General features: G+C 51.6%; 1 protein-coding gene across 2 annotated transcripts in view; it reads right to left on the reverse strand.

Moving 5' to 3' along the window:
* Positions 1-15,094, reverse strand: part of LOC123345376 (C-type lectin domain family 2 member B-like) — a 41,031-nt gene that overhangs the window by 9,904 nt on the left and 16,033 nt on the right. Inside the window, exon 1 of one of the 2 annotated variants that reach the window (XM_044982174.1) lies at positions 7,277-7,426. The exons of the other annotated variant lie outside the window; for it this stretch is intronic. The gene's annotated coding sequence lies outside the window, so the exon portion shown is untranslated. Of the gene's footprint in view, positions 1-7,276; positions 7,427-15,094 lie in introns of those variants that run through there. 2 annotated transcript variants of the gene reach the window in all.

The following is a 15,094-nucleotide window of genomic DNA, read 5'->3' on the forward strand; positions in this document are numbered from 1 at the left end:
ATTACTGAGAGCTTTAAAAAACCAACAACCCTGCACCCCACAGACTCCCAGCCCCGCCGTTTGTGGGGCCGGAGGCAGGGAATCACATCCTACGGATTCCTTTCCTGGCTACAGCACCGCAACCCTGACTTCTGCTTCTCAGCCAGCGTCAGATAAGGGCAACTCGCAGCCATCAACCGGGGGCTTCCTAATAAGTGGAATATGCTGTATTGCTAATCTAGGGGCTTGTCTATATTAGAAAAGTTGCAGCAGCGTAACTAAATCCGTTTTAACACTGATCTTCTAATTATACTAGTGGAAATCCCCAATGTAAATGCTCTTCAACTGGTTTAATCTGGAATTCAAACTAAACCCACTGAAGGGAGACAAACCATTTTAGGGCCCCTACCAGGACCAGCAGCAGAAGCACCTTAAAAATGCCCCCCCACAGGCACCTGAACATTGGCCCCACCCCCTGTGCAAGGCTCCGCCCCCACACCACCCCTTCTCCCTGAGCCCCTGCCCTCACACTGCCAATTACCCCAAGGCCCCATCCTTTCCCCCACAGCCCCTTCCCATGAGGCCCCACCCCTTCCCCCAAGGCCCCACCCCCCACTTGCTCCTCTCTGCCCCTCCTCCTGTCATTCACCCTTACAGCCGGTAAGTGGGTCAGTATAGCCCTCCCACTTTTAAAAGTAGGGGGGGCTCCCTGCCCCCCTCACACCCAGTCATCTACATTAGGTATTTGTCTCAGCATAACTAGACCAATTTTGAAAGTCAATTTAATGTAGCTGTGGTGTCTTTGTGGCCAAGAAGGAGTCTGCTCTGGAGGCAGCTCTGGCCAAGAAAAGGCGCTTGCACCAGAACGCAGCAGGGAAAGTCCCTTCCACCCCATGGGCACCTGTTCCACACCCCTGGGAGTAAACACACCACACACCCTAGCACCACACTGGAGCACTGAGTCAGCACTGACTGATGGGGAGAGCGCCCACTGGTGCTGCATTTGGGTCAGCACTGCCAGGGCAGAGCGCCCCACCCTGCTCCCTGCAGCACAGTAGCGCCGCACTAGGGCATTGGGGCCAACACTGACTGCCAGGGCAGAGCGCCCCCTGCTGAGCCCCCTGCCCCGCTCCCTGCAGCACAGCGCCCCCTAGCTCCGCACTAGGGCATTGGGGCCAACACTGACTGCCAGGGCAGAGCCCCCTGCTGAGCCCCCTACCCGACTCCCTGCAGCACAGCGCCCTGCTGAGCCCCCCTGAGCGCCCCCTGCTGAGCCCCCCTGTCCCGCTCCCTGTGGCACAGTGCCCCCTAGCTCCACACTAGAGCATTGGGGCCAACACTGACTGCCAGGGCAGAGCGCCCCCTGCTGAACCCCCCTGCCCCGCTCCCTGCAGCACAGCGCCCCCTAGCTCCGCACTAGGGCATTGGGGCCAACACTGACTGCCAGGGCAGCGTGCCCCCTGCTGAGCCCCCTACCCGACTCCCTGCAGCACAGCGCCCCCTAGCGCCATGCTGACCCTGACTGCAAGGGGAGAGCGCCCCCTCCACAGCTACCTGTACAGAGTAGGAGGCAAGGAAGAAAGCAGTAAAGTGAGCCCAGGAGTGGCTTCCTTGGGAGCAGGGAGGAAGGGCCTTCCCTTGAAAGTAGATTATCGAATGTGATGGCCAAGCGTTCACACACGGAGTAGCTAATCCGAAGCAGTCGTTCCAGAGTAGTTATTCTGCATGGAGACAATCCCTAGAGGGAAACAGTCATCCGGGAAGTGACAAGCAGTTTTCCCACCATAACAAGTGTTCCAGGCGTTATATGATCCTACTACACTGGCCCACTTTCCCCCCCACACACACACACTCCAGCTGCTCTCTGTAGGAATGTGCTACTGCAGCAGGGAAAGATAGTGAATTGTTACCATTAGCAGTTACTGATACATTGGGGTTGTTCTTATGACTTGTCCTAATTTGCTAAACCTTGACAGTAGTGTGGGATGGAAGCATAAAGTGTCCAGCTTCCAAACGACGCTGCCTGGATTCATATTAGTGGGACACAGGACATGTGGAGGATAATTTAAACTCTTAATTTCCTTAGGGTTCATCTTCAATATACTTCTGTGCTGGTGCGATCTCTGACCATTACAGTTCATCAGCTCTGCAGGCAGGGCCAGGCAGCAATGCACCTGCCCTGTTGCCTTGACCGAGAAAGGTTTTGTAGATTCCAGCCAGCACCTGGGGTAATATCTCATTAGAGATGAAAGGGCTTGTTCAGAAAGAGATCTTGAAATCTGTAGGGTAAAGATGAGCCTAGGCTGACCAGAGCTCAAGTGTGAAAAAGTCGGGACGGAGGTGGGAGGGGTAATAGGCAGCTATGTAAGAAAAAGCCCCAAATATCTGGACTGTCCCTATAAAAATTGGGACATCTGGTCACCCTAGATGAGCCCGATGGGTTTGTCTCCATGCAGCTATATTTCATTCGCTGGGTAGAAAGGAGAGAGAAGTATTCTAGATTTCCTCTTGCCCTGACTGAGGGCCATCTATGCGCACCTGATTTTTTTCCTGGCAGGAGGAGTTTCTATCTATTATATTACAGGGTCAAAATATGGCTGCCATCACACAGAGGCCTTAGTGGTGGTAGAGGTGAGAAGAGGGCCAAAGAGTCCTTTCCCTCCCCCAAACACTCACTCCCCAGGGCTCCTGGTGGCCCAAGGGCTTCCCCTGGCTTCCCCCAGCACAAACACCGTTCCTACCACCACTGCTTGAAGATGTACCATCTTCTCCTCCCCACCATTGCTCAAGTTTTAGAGACGTAACTGAACCTGCAGCTGGTAAAATGCTCATGATCTCTATAAAACATGGCACAGGATGATTAGAACTGTTGCTACTGAGGATCTCGAACTCAGACAAACCTTAGTGAGGCGGCAAAGGGTTCTACTGAAAAGCTGACGTGGGGTTTGGGGGGAGGCGAACAGCTCTTTAGAGGTTCAGGCTTCTCCCACGAACAAATGAGCCAGTGAAGCAGCCTAGCAGAATAAACAAACCTACCCTGCTATTTACATTGGGAGGATAATTGATGCTGAATCCTGCAGCTGATAGAATGGGATATAAACCAGTATCACACAGAACAAATATTTCACTGCAGTGTTTTCCACAGAAATTGAGTGTGTGTGTGTGTGTGTGTGTGTGTGTGTGTGTTCGTTCGTGTTCAAAAATACAAGGAGAGGACCAATGAGGGGTGAGACTGTTAGGGCAAAGGTGGGCTGTATGGCACCATAGTAAACACTGAAAAAATTTTCACGACCATTTTATTAGAGTTAACTCATGTTTTTAAATCATCACACACATTAAAAGTTGGCTATACAAGCCTACTGTGAAGCACTATGTCTACATCCTTCTTGGTTTCTTCTTGTAATTTTGTACAACTCTGTTAATGAACTTCTCAAATGCAGGGCATTCATTTTTGGTGGCTTCTCATGTGTTCAGTACTTCCAGTCCCTCATGATATGCTCATGATCAGGCAGAAGGCAACGTCTTTCAGAACACAAAATTCTAGTCAATGAGGAAAAGGAACACTCAGCTGTAGCTATTGTGACTGGCGGTAGAAAGAGATGAATTCCTACTTCTTTCATTCCAGGAAACACAGCACAACAATTGGATCGACCCATTAGTGATGATAAAGAAGAAGTTGAAATCAAATCTACATTCGTTTATTGTAGGATATTCCACTCTGTGTTCAAATTCTCTATTCTGTCCTGATCACATGGCAGCCCCGTTGCTGGTAGTGCCTCACTCCACTCAATTGTCAGTGTTTTGTAAGACAGGCATCTGTAAAAGCTATGTAGAGTCCTCTTCTCATGAGCTGTCTTTGTAGAGAGGTAAGATTCAAGTCAGTGTACTTCACTTTTTCAGCTGCCTTAACACACAGTTCTTGTTTTCTTCATTTAAGGAGTTAAATATAAGTGCCCTAATTAGTCAACTTCTGGACTGAAGTCTTTGCTTCTTCCAGTACGTTTTCAATGGATCTCTCTCTGATTGATCTGAGTGTAGCTTCCAGTGCTGGACAGAGATCTACTACTGTACTAGCAGATTCCTGGATGGCCTTATGTAATGACCCAAGTGGTTTCAACAGTAGACTTGCAAGAGAGAAAATGGCAATAGTCTTCTCTGAACTTAGCAGAGAAAGTAATCCACCTGCCTCACTACTTAGATCCGTCTCATCTTGGTAGATACTTTCCAAAGCCAATCAAAATGGTTGCAGTCATTTGAAGACAACAGCCAAGGATCCCTCATGAGAAAGCCAGTGGATTTTCCCAGATTGGACTACTTTGAACTTCTGTCCCAATGTATCTTCTATGTTTTCCGAGACATTCAGTCCTTTCGGACTCTTGCTGAAAAAGAGTACAATGAAGACATTAAATGTATAGCTTTTTAAATGCCTTTTGAAGATTCTGCAGCTTTTACTAGTTGGAGTAGATGGCCTCTGCAGTGTGTATTGGAGAGATTAGAGTTACACTTTTCTCTGAGCAAAGCTTGTACTCCACCATGTCTTCCAGAGAAGTTTGCAGCTCCATCAACTGCACAAGCAGTCATCTCTTTGGGGTTCAATTTACAAACATTTAACTGTATGACGTGGGTTTCAGAGGTGCAGCCGATGTGTCTTCTATAATCTGAAGATCTAGAAATTCATCTACTGACCTACCACTGCTATCAAGATGACACAGGCAGTGACTTAATACTTGAGACCCATTTGCATCAGTGCATTCATCAGCCGCGCATGCACATTCTCTGAATGTGGTGAGAGTTCTTCACTTTTTCAACTGTTGAGTCTGTTTCACCACATGCTTCTAACCAGTCAGCTGAGTTTCTTGCAGAAAGATAGCGAGCCTTTGCTGGTCTAGGTCAGAACCAGTGTCCAGCTTCCGGATTAACAAACGGCAGTGTACTTAACACTGGCCTCCAGTTTGTAGTGTCTGGTATCTCTTGCTGAAAGAGAAAGTATGATGTGACAGCCATGTTTGGTCACATAAACTGTGTTGTGGCTCCAGCACTCTTATCAGCCTCATTAAGTACTTCTAAAATTGGCTTTGACAGTGACTGGCTTATAAGGCTTTCTGCATGTCGATGCAGTCCAGAGGATTGGTGTTTTGCAGCCTTTTCACATAGTTTGTCAGCATTGGCTTTGCTGCTCAGTCTGGCAAACCAAGCTCCTCCACTTTTACTGTATAAATCCATGGTATGCTCACATCCTGAATACTGTGTGCAGTCCTGGTCGCCCTATCTCAAAAAAGATATATTGGAGTTGGAAAAGGTTCAGAGAAGGGCAACTGAAATGATTAGGAATATGGAACAGCTTCCATATGAGGAGAGATTAAAAAGATTGGGGGACTTTCCGGCTTGGATAAAAGACTACTAAGGGAGGGGGGAAGAGATATGATAGAGGTCTATAAAGTCTCGACAGGTGTGGAGAAAGTGAAAAGCTCCCTCACATAACACAAAAACTAGGGGTCACCCAATGACATTAACAGGCAGCACGTTTAAAACAAACAAATGGAAGTACTTCACACAACACACCATCAACCTGTGGAACTTTCTGCCAGAGGCTGTTGTGAAGGCCAAAACTAGAACAGGATTAACAAAAAAAGAACTAGATCAGTTCATGGAGGATGTGTCCATCAATGGCTATTAGCCAAGATGGGCAGGGATGCATCACCATGCTCTGAGAGCCTCTGCTTGCCCAAAGCTGGGAGTGGATGACAGGGGATGGATCACTCAATAATTGCCCTGTTCTGTTAATTCCCTTTGAAGCACCTGGCATTGGCCACTGTCGGAAGACAGAGTACTGGGCTGGGTCAGACCAATGGTCCATCTAATCTGGCTGTTCTTATGTAAAAATTAATTATAATATAATAAAAATGTTTAGTACAGAAACTCCCAACAGCAGCCAAAATCGATCACTTGGGCAGCACACCTCAGTCTGCTAGATACCTAGGCAAAGCAGGTGAGTTCATGTAAATACAATCTGGTCCTGAAGCCTTTTCCCCACCCCTGGCTCATCACTAGCTGTCAGGGGAGAGCTCAGGCAGACCTTGCTTCCAGATCATAATTTTAAATTATGAAACAAATGCGCCAGTGTTGTCAGAAAAAACAAACAGCTGTGTGAGGAAGCCAGGCTTTGTTCATACTTTTCAAACCCATTATACTTTTTCAGGTACAAGTATTTTATCATACTTTGTATATGCTTTTAAAGGGTGCATTAATGTTTCAATTTCAATTCAAATGTCCAACCAACAACATTATCGGCAACACTGTTGTAACTAGTTGACCAGTGAGGGGGTGTCGGGGAAATTCAGGGGGGGTGAAGAGCCCCCCCCCGGGGGGGGGAAGGTGTAGGGCAGGCCCTGTTTCACTGTATTAAGTCTCCTGCTGCAGCAGCTCAGTAGGTTACATCAAAGAGGAGCTGCATTGACAGGCATTGGGATGCTTGTGCCTTTAAGAGCCCAGCCCTGGGAAGCGGATGCTGAGAGGTGCTGTCTGTGAGAGGGGAAATAAAAAAGCCCCTCTGCCCCCCCCTCTATTTTTTGCCAAACAGGGGTGTCTCAGTCCCACTGGGGTAACTGTTACCCCCTCTGCCCCTCACTGTGCCAGGGTTTTGCCCCCTGCCAGTGCCTCGCCCCTGGGCGTAACCCCAGCTCCTTCCACCCTCCCCATCTCTGATTTTGCCCCTCTCCTAACCCTGCCTCCAGCTGCTTGACCCCCACCCCCGTCAATTTCCACCCCCTGCTCCGATTTGCCCCTTTTTAACCCCTGTCAAAAGCAGCCCGCAGAATCTTACCGCTAACAAGGGCAGTGGCTTCCGCAGATCTTACTGAGCAAGCTCGGTACATCCTAAGTAGCAAATTCCCACCTGGAGCAGGTTTCAGTCCGGATCAGCAAAAACAACCAGGAGTCCTTGTGGCACCCTAGAGACTAACACACTTATTTGGGCATAAGCTTTCGGGGGTTAAAACCCCCTTTCATCGGGTTCATGGAGTGGAAATTCCTACCTGCAGCAGTTTCCTGGGCTACATCCAATTCCCTGCAAAACACAACAGTCACCGCTGCAGACACCCGCTCTCCTCCGCAGTTCAGTGCAGCAGCCCCGGCAGTGTGGGTCGCTGAGCGCACCCCCCCACGCAGGCAGGCTCCGCTCCTGAGCTCAGCAGGGCGAGATGCAACCACCCCCCACACACAAGGCGGCAGGGGGGAAGCAGCCCCTCCCCTAACCGCAGTGCAGCAAAACGGGGCGCCTCCCCCTCCAGGAACCTACCGCAACCAACTCCCCCGCTGTGGTGGGACAGGAGCAGCGGCGCAATCAACCCACCGTCTGCAGGGGCGGCTGAGCCAGGAACCGAAAAAAGAAACAAAAAAACCCAACCGCTTTAACCTGCGATGTAAACAAGCACCTGCCCCAGGCAGCTCCGCCCCCCTCTCCTTCCCCCGCCCCTTTGCTAAGAGCCCAATTAACTCCGTCCAGACAGACCGAGGTCCACACAACAAACCTCCGTGCAACCCCAATTCCCCCGCCCCCAGCAGCCCTCTCTATTGCACAGACACCCCCCCTGCAGCTGCCCCTCCCTCCCTCCCTCCCTCATGCCAGGGGCTCTGCGTGCCCCCCAGATCCCCCATATCCCCTAGACCGGGGTCTCCCCTTCTCCCCCCAGCCCAGGGGCATTGTCTGCCACCCTCACAATCCCCCTGTACTGTAGGGACTCACTGACCCCCTCGCCAACGATAGCAGCTGTGTCACCCCCCTCCCCATTGCTAGGGTCTCTATTCATCCCCATCTGTGTGCCCCTCCTCCACCCACTCTCTCACCTTCTCACCATCATGGCAGGTGCCCTGGGTGCGCTCCATTCCTCCTTCCCCTACAGGGCAGGTTCTTTGTGCATTCCCCCCCCCCATACACACAGCTCCCCCCTCAGGTTTCCAAAGACCAGCTGCCAAAAATACCCCCAGCTGACACAGTGAGTCTGCCTGAATTTGCAAAGAGCCTGCTCCAGAAGGCCACTGGTGACTAATAACAGCCTGAGCACTGCTGTTAGGAGCAGGGTGTTCTGGGGAAGCCCTTCCAAACAATCCAGCATGATGTTCCCAATATCACCGTGATCTCAGAGCCCTGCATTTTGCTGTGAGGCTGGGACAACCTTTTCCAGCCCTGAACAAGAGCTCTGTGTAGCTCAAAAGCTCATCTCTCTCCCCCGCAGAAGTTGGTCCAGTAAAAGATAACACCTCAACCACCTTGTACATCCTGGGACTGACACAGCTACAACACCACTGCTCAAATTCTGCACAGTTACATATGGGTGACTCATGTTTCCCTGTGACTGGCTGTTCCCTGGATGACTCTGACTCAGTGGGGCAGGTGGTAGGATGAGCACAGGATCAATACTGAGACAGACAGAAAGGCCCTTTGGTGCCAGAGGCAGCATTGTGCCTGCAATAAACTCTGGATATGTCTACACAGCAACTAGACTCCTGTCCCTGGCCTGGGCCACCTGACTCAGGCTTGCAGGGCTGTGTCATTGCTGGGTAGATATCTGGGCTAAGACTGGAGTCCAGGCTCCAGGACCCTAGAGGTGGGAGGGTCCCAAAGCCCGAGCCCAGAAGTCTACACAGCAGTGAAACAGCCCCAGAGCCCAAGCTATGAGAGCCAAAGGTAGCCAGCAGGAGCCAGCCATGGGTTGTTGTTTTTTGCTGTGTAGACGTACCCTCACCGGCCTTTAGGCCAGTGGCTCTCAATCTTCCCAGACTCCTGTACCCTTTTCAGGAGTCTGATTTGTCTTCTGTACCCCCAAGTTTCACTTCACTTAAAAATGATTCACTTACAAAATCAGACGTAAAAATACAAAAGTGTCAGAGCACCATAGTACTGAAAAAATTCTGCCTTTCTCATTTTTACCCTGGAATTATAAAATCAATCGATTGGAATAGAAATATTGTACTTGCATTTCAGCGTGTAGTACACACAGCAGTAGAAACAAGTCATTGTCTGTATGGAATTTTAGTTTGTACTTTGCTAGTGCTTGTTATGTAGCCTGTGGTAAAACTAGGCAAATACCTAGATGAGCTGACGTACCCCCTTGAAGAGCTCTGTGTACCCCAAGGGGTAGATACATGTACCCCTGGTTGAAAACCACTGCGCTGGGCAAACACCGGTAATCCCATGGTCTGTGGTATAAGAATTTACAGACCAGACTAGAGGGAGGGATATTGGGGCCCCAGGGCAGTACAGAGGGACACACAGCAATAACCCGAAAGGACCTCCACTGTAAGGAGAGAAAACAGATGCAGCCGCCCAGGCTCCTCTCCTCAAGAAGCAGAAGCGATGGAGCAAAACCAGGGCTGTGCCCTTCCCTCAAGTGGGTGGAGCTGGGCACCTCAGGGCGGCTTGTTTTTTATTTATTACAGGTGGGGAGAGGGGAATTCCAGGCCTCTCTCTCATGCCCAGAGGCCTCCAAATGTGACCAGGGCAGATCTGCTCTAGGAATTATTTGGGGGCGGTTCTCTGACCTGCCTCATTCACGCGGGCAGCCTAGATGACCACAAATGTTCTAGTTATCACGGAGTCCTGCCTTGAATGATACACGCCCGTCGGCAGCGGGTTACACAAACTATTTCCTAGACAGCAGCATGCACGGGAGCAATTACTGGCTGGCGGGTCCATTCTTGGCTTGGAGCAGGGAGTGTGGGTCAGAGTAGTGGTTTCACCCAGGGATCTGCCCCATTGACTCCAATAGAGCGACTGCTGATTTACACCATGTTTGGGAGGGAATACACAGCAGCGGTCTAAATACATAAGGGACCAGCTGGGGCCCCTCCCAGCCCTGCGGTTTCCCGCGTGTTATGCTGATCGCCGTTAGTTTGCTACACTCTGTTCTCTGATATTAGATACACCAGCCCTACCCCGTGTCCAATCAGGGGACAGTATGCTAATGACAGCCAATCACCAGGCTTCCTCCAAACTAAATCGCGGGCTTTTGGTCATGCAGCTGTCTAGGGGCTTGTGTGGCCTGGCTTGGACTATGGGGCGTTCAGAGCACTCCTGGCTGCTCGTGCTCGGAGAGGGGGCGATGGCTGATGGGGGCATCTGCAGGGGATGCTGCACAGAAAGTGGGGGGGGTGTCTTCAAGCAGGTAAGCTGTGAACTTCCTTTGTAGCAGTACCTTGAGAGGGTCTTGCCCCCCCCCCCTTTAAAATGTCTGGTCTGTGTTCAGGGCGGAGAAGCAAACAGCCCTGGGAGTGCTGGGGGGGCGGGATGAGTCTCAGAGCTCCCAGGGGGTGCGGGTGCTGCTGTCTATGACAAGGCATCTCACAGGCTTCTAAGGCTCAATGAAAAGTGATCTGGAAACGCAGGGTTTCTCATTCAGTTCCACCAGCCTGCTTCCCTGCTGGCCAGTAAAGCAGCTTCTCAGTGAGGACCAGAAGAAACCCCCTGCTCTTGGAGCTGCAGGGGACACTGGGAATGCTGGCTTCTGTCCCTGGCTCTGGGTGTGGGGTGGGTTAGGGCAGGAGAGGAGACACACAGATGACCTGGAAAACCATCTTGGTCTGAAAAAAACGCTGCCCCGGCGGGGGGTTGGATTCAGGAAGCCCCTGTGGTGTGGAACTATCCAGCGAGTGCAGCCAGATCAGTATTTAGGGACACTGGTGTCTGCTGGGAGCACACCTCTGCACAACTGCTCAGAGGATCGGGACCCAAGTGAGCAAATCCTTATGTGGTCTGGTGTTTTCAGGGCTGGGAGCTCGTACAGCTGCCAATCACCCTCAAAATGGGTAAAACTGAAAGGTAGCTGCTCTCTGTCCCCCCGCCCTGCCAGCATGGTTTCTCTGTCTCATTTTGCTGTTTCCTTTGAGCGTGTGTGTCAGTGTCACCTGTCCCACCCTGGCCACTGTTGGAGAGGGGAGTTTTAGAGAAGCTAGTGTGTGATCATCTGTCGAGCCCTGCAAATCCACTGTTAATCCGCTTTATATCTGCGGATGTGGTTGTGTTGTTTACTATCTTTGCGGATCAGATGTGGAGCTGAATTTTTGTATCCGTGCAAGTCTTTGACAGTGAGATCGGGCGCTGGTGCGGATACCTATAAAAGGTGGAATGCGGATTACGAGTCGGATACAAATTAATTGTGATGCGGATCCAAATTTTTGTATCCGCTGAGGGCTCTAATGTTCTGTTTGTCTCTGTTTCGAGCTAGTCCAGTGTCCCTCTGCACAACCTCCTGGTCTCCAAAGCCCGGTTCTCTTCCAGCCCGTGTGGGTGGGTGGGATCTGTCCGGGTTTGTTTTACAATCCAGCCTATTGCAATTGTTCCTCTTTTCTTTCTCCTGACTGGCCCCTAGCTCCAGCCAATGGAGTTGGATTGAAGGTGATGACAACGTGTCTGTCCATTTTCCCGGGAAACACAAGCCTCCAAGAAAAGTTCAGCCATTTTCGGAAGGGGACAGACGCATTTAGCAGCTGCTACCTGGACCAAAGTGGGGACTAAAGATGCCGCTGATCTTTCTTGGGTCCCTCTGGCTGGCTGCAGGGTGCGGGCAGGTGGCAGGTGAGTGAGGGATGTCACCCCACATCTTTCTCTCCCCCCCCCCCATGCGTCACTTAACCGGGATTGCACAGGGTGTGTGGCAAGCCCCTGGCCAGCTTGGGGTGCCTGGTGCTGGAGTGCAAGAAAGTGACAGCCCCTGGGGGAGACCTGAATGGGGCACAGTGCTGGGTTCATAGCGCACGGGGATGGAGGGGAATCATTATTTCCGATAGTATCCGAATAGGGAGGTGGGAGTGGAATTCGCCTGCTGGGCGTAGCAGGCTGCTAGGGATGGGTGGAACCAGGGGGTGGTCCTTCTGCCTGCTGCAAGGGAGCAGCTAGGGAGTAGATTGGGGGTCTCCCTTTTGCCGAGGGAGGGAGGTTTCCTCCTGCTGGAGGGAAGAGAGGGACAGGCAGTTGAAGGTGTGGAAGAGGATGTCTTTTTTCCTCCATTGTTATGGGGACAAGGCAGATCTGGAAAACAAGGAGCTGGATCTTGATCTGAGTTGACAGGCTGGGCTAGCCTCTTGCTGGTGTGTGTGCGTGTGTGGGTGTGTGTGTGTGTGTTGGGTAAACGTGTGAGAGGATCCAAGGCACTCATTGATATTATGGGCCAACTTTGGGGTACCAGGGCAGGAGATGGGGGTGTTTGTTTTTCAGGGGTAGAGGCACAGTGTGAGGGTGCCTCTTAACCACATTTACCCTCGCTTCTTGCTCCTCCCCTTGGCATCCCTGTACAATCTGGACACTGAAAGCCAGAGATTTTTTTTCAGAGCTGAGCTGCTTTGGGGCTCTTTGAAGTGTTCCACCAGGAGCTGCTGGGTGCTGAGTACTCAATGTGGCTTTTAGGGAGGTGATTAAATGAGACAAGAATCCAGCCTTGCAAATCCTGGCCCTGAATTCTCAGTGGGTGGAGCTGAATTGGGATTGCAGCCTCAGATCTCTATCAGTAGCAGGGTGCATCTCACAGTAGATCTGTCCTTCCCTTCCACAGCTCCCAGGGGTGCTAGGCTGAGAGATGAGTCTTTAGGGGAGCCCAGGGCTGGAGTGGGAGGAGCAGTTTGTCTCCCTTCCCACTGAGCATATTGCACCCATCCCATACACAATATTGCAGTCCTGGGTCCACTATACCCAGCTCTGCTGGTGCCCTATAGTTCTTCTAGCTCTGGGCTCCCCTCCTCACCCCGTGGCCCTCAATTCCCAGACCCCACTGCAATCACACCCCAACACACAGCTCTGCCAATTCCTCTTAATCCTGACCCACGTTCCCGCTGCTATTCCAGCCCCAGGCTCTGCCCCCCACCTGCTCTGCAGATGCCCCTGTGTCCTGACCTTCAGTCCTCACTTCTTCCTTCAAGCCCTGGGCTTTCCGGCCCCCTCCTTGAGCTTTGCTTATGCCCCTCAACCCTGACTCTCAGTCCCCACAGCTGTCCCAGCCCAGAGCTGCCCCCCACAGCTCTGCCAGTGCCCCTCAGTCCTGACCTGCAGCCCTCTGCCCCCCCCCCCCCAGCTCTTCTGGTGCCCCTCCATCACCAACTACAGCCTTCTGCTATCCCAGCCCTGAACTACCCTGCCCGCAGCCAGCTTTGGCGCTGCTCGTGACTCCGGACCTGCAACAAACCCGCGGACTTCCACGGCTTCCTTTCCAGGTGAAATCACTGGCTTCCACAAGAGCAGTTTAGGATCCACTTGTCACGAATACACCTTTTCCTTCTAGGGCTCGGAGAATGTCCCCTCTATAACCTGTCTGTGCCTGAAGGCTCCTCTGGGCATGTTGAAATAAACCTGCCCAAGAAAGCATCTTTTTTGTGTAAGATGCAAACCACTGTTGCGGCCGCCGCCTCCGCTTGTCACCCCATCCTGGTGTTAACTAATAAACAAAAGCAGAACTACCTGAACAGCACGTACCGGGGACGGATCTCTCTATCAGACCGGCTCTTCTTTACTGTGAAGAATGCAAGTGAATGGATGGCAGGAGAATACCAAGTCGTTGGTGACCTTCATGGAACCTGCACGGCTCGTATCAATCTGACGGTGCCCGGTAAGTTTCCCAGGTGACTTGCCTCAAAGTTTATGGCCAATGGGACTCTGTTTCAGTCAGCCTCTGCCCTCTCCATCCGATGTGTGGGAGTGGTGTATAATTCCCAGGGATGTTGTTCAGAGCTGCATAGTTCTCCTGCCTAGGCGTCCCTCGGGATTGCTTTCTTGGTGGCAGATGAGTCAAGTGGGTAAGGCGCTGGATTGGGACTTTGAAGACCTGGCTTGAATTCAAAGGTCTTCCTGATTTGCTGGGTGATCTTGGGTAAGTCACTGCCCCCGTGCCTCAGTTTCCCCCCCTCTGTAAAATGGGGAGGACGATACTGAGCTCCTCTGTAAAGCGCTTGGACGTCTGTGGGAGAGAAGTGCTGTTATAAGCTCTCAGTGTTGTTTATGACTCTTGCTGGGCCTTTGTTTCTCCTCCCATGGTTAGGGAGGAAGGAGGGCCTTGTGCTTGGTCTGCTGGCTCAGGACTCAGGAGACACAGGGCCAATTCTTAGCTCTGCCACAGACTGTCTGAGTGGCCTTGGGCAAGTCACTTAGCCCCAGATTTGTAAAGGTATTTACTCACAGTGTCGCAGCCCCTAACTGATTTAGAAGCCTAACTCTTTCAAAAGCCATTTGGGCACATGGGAGCTGAAATTCTACTGTCTGTCAATGGGATCTTTTCTCCTAAGTGCCTAAATCCCTTGTGAAGAGATGTAGGCATTGTGCCCCTGCGCACCTCTGTCAGGGGATATAGTATTGTGGCCACCAATCTGCCTCTGCTTCTCCTTCAGCAGAGCCCCTTTAAGAACACACGCAGGTTCAATCACTTTGTCCACCCAAAATTGTTGAGCCGCTGTTCGCCAGGCTGGCAATGGAGTTTGTCCAAACGCAGAATTCAGCGGTCCCAAAACACACAGAGTATTACGTCCGTTCCAGCTCGACAGGGCTCCTGATTCCTGGGCTTCCCTAGCTTGCTGGCAGGCTCAACTTTCTTTCAGCCACATGCCCCCCCCAGCCCTGCCCTTTATATTGGAATCTCCGGATTCCCTTCGGGTGGGATGATTCCCATGATCAGGGCTGGCTTAGCCCTAACCTCTCCAGCCCAGAGCAAGCTGCCCTGGTACAGGGGATAACGGTGCTTCCCCCCCATGGGGGGGATGTTGGGAGGAGAAATGCTTTAAAAGGACTATGAGGTGCACAATGCTACGGTGATGGGCTAGATCAGAGCTTAGATATTGCATTACTGCTTCCTGCAAGATGCTGTGGATCGCAGCCTCCCATCACTGTGGAGTCTTTAAATCAAGACTAGACGACTTTCAGGAAAAAAATGCTCTAGTTCCGCCACCAGATATGGGCCGGATGCAGGAATCCCTGGGTGAGGTTCTCTGGCCCAGGTTATACAGGAGATTGGATCAGCTGGCCTAATGGTGCCTCCTTGCCTTGAAATCTATGCCCTACTGTTTGCCAACAGGTCCTATCTCATTCCCACCGCCTATATCGGAGACTCCTGCTGCCAGAGAAGGGGCTGCCAGTCCAACT

The sequence above is a fragment of the Mauremys mutica genome, chromosome 12, assembly GCF_020497125.1.
Source record: "Mauremys mutica isolate MM-2020 ecotype Southern chromosome 12, ASM2049712v1, whole genome shotgun sequence".
Lineage (NCBI taxonomy): Eukaryota > Metazoa > Chordata > Testudines > Geoemydidae > Mauremys > Mauremys mutica.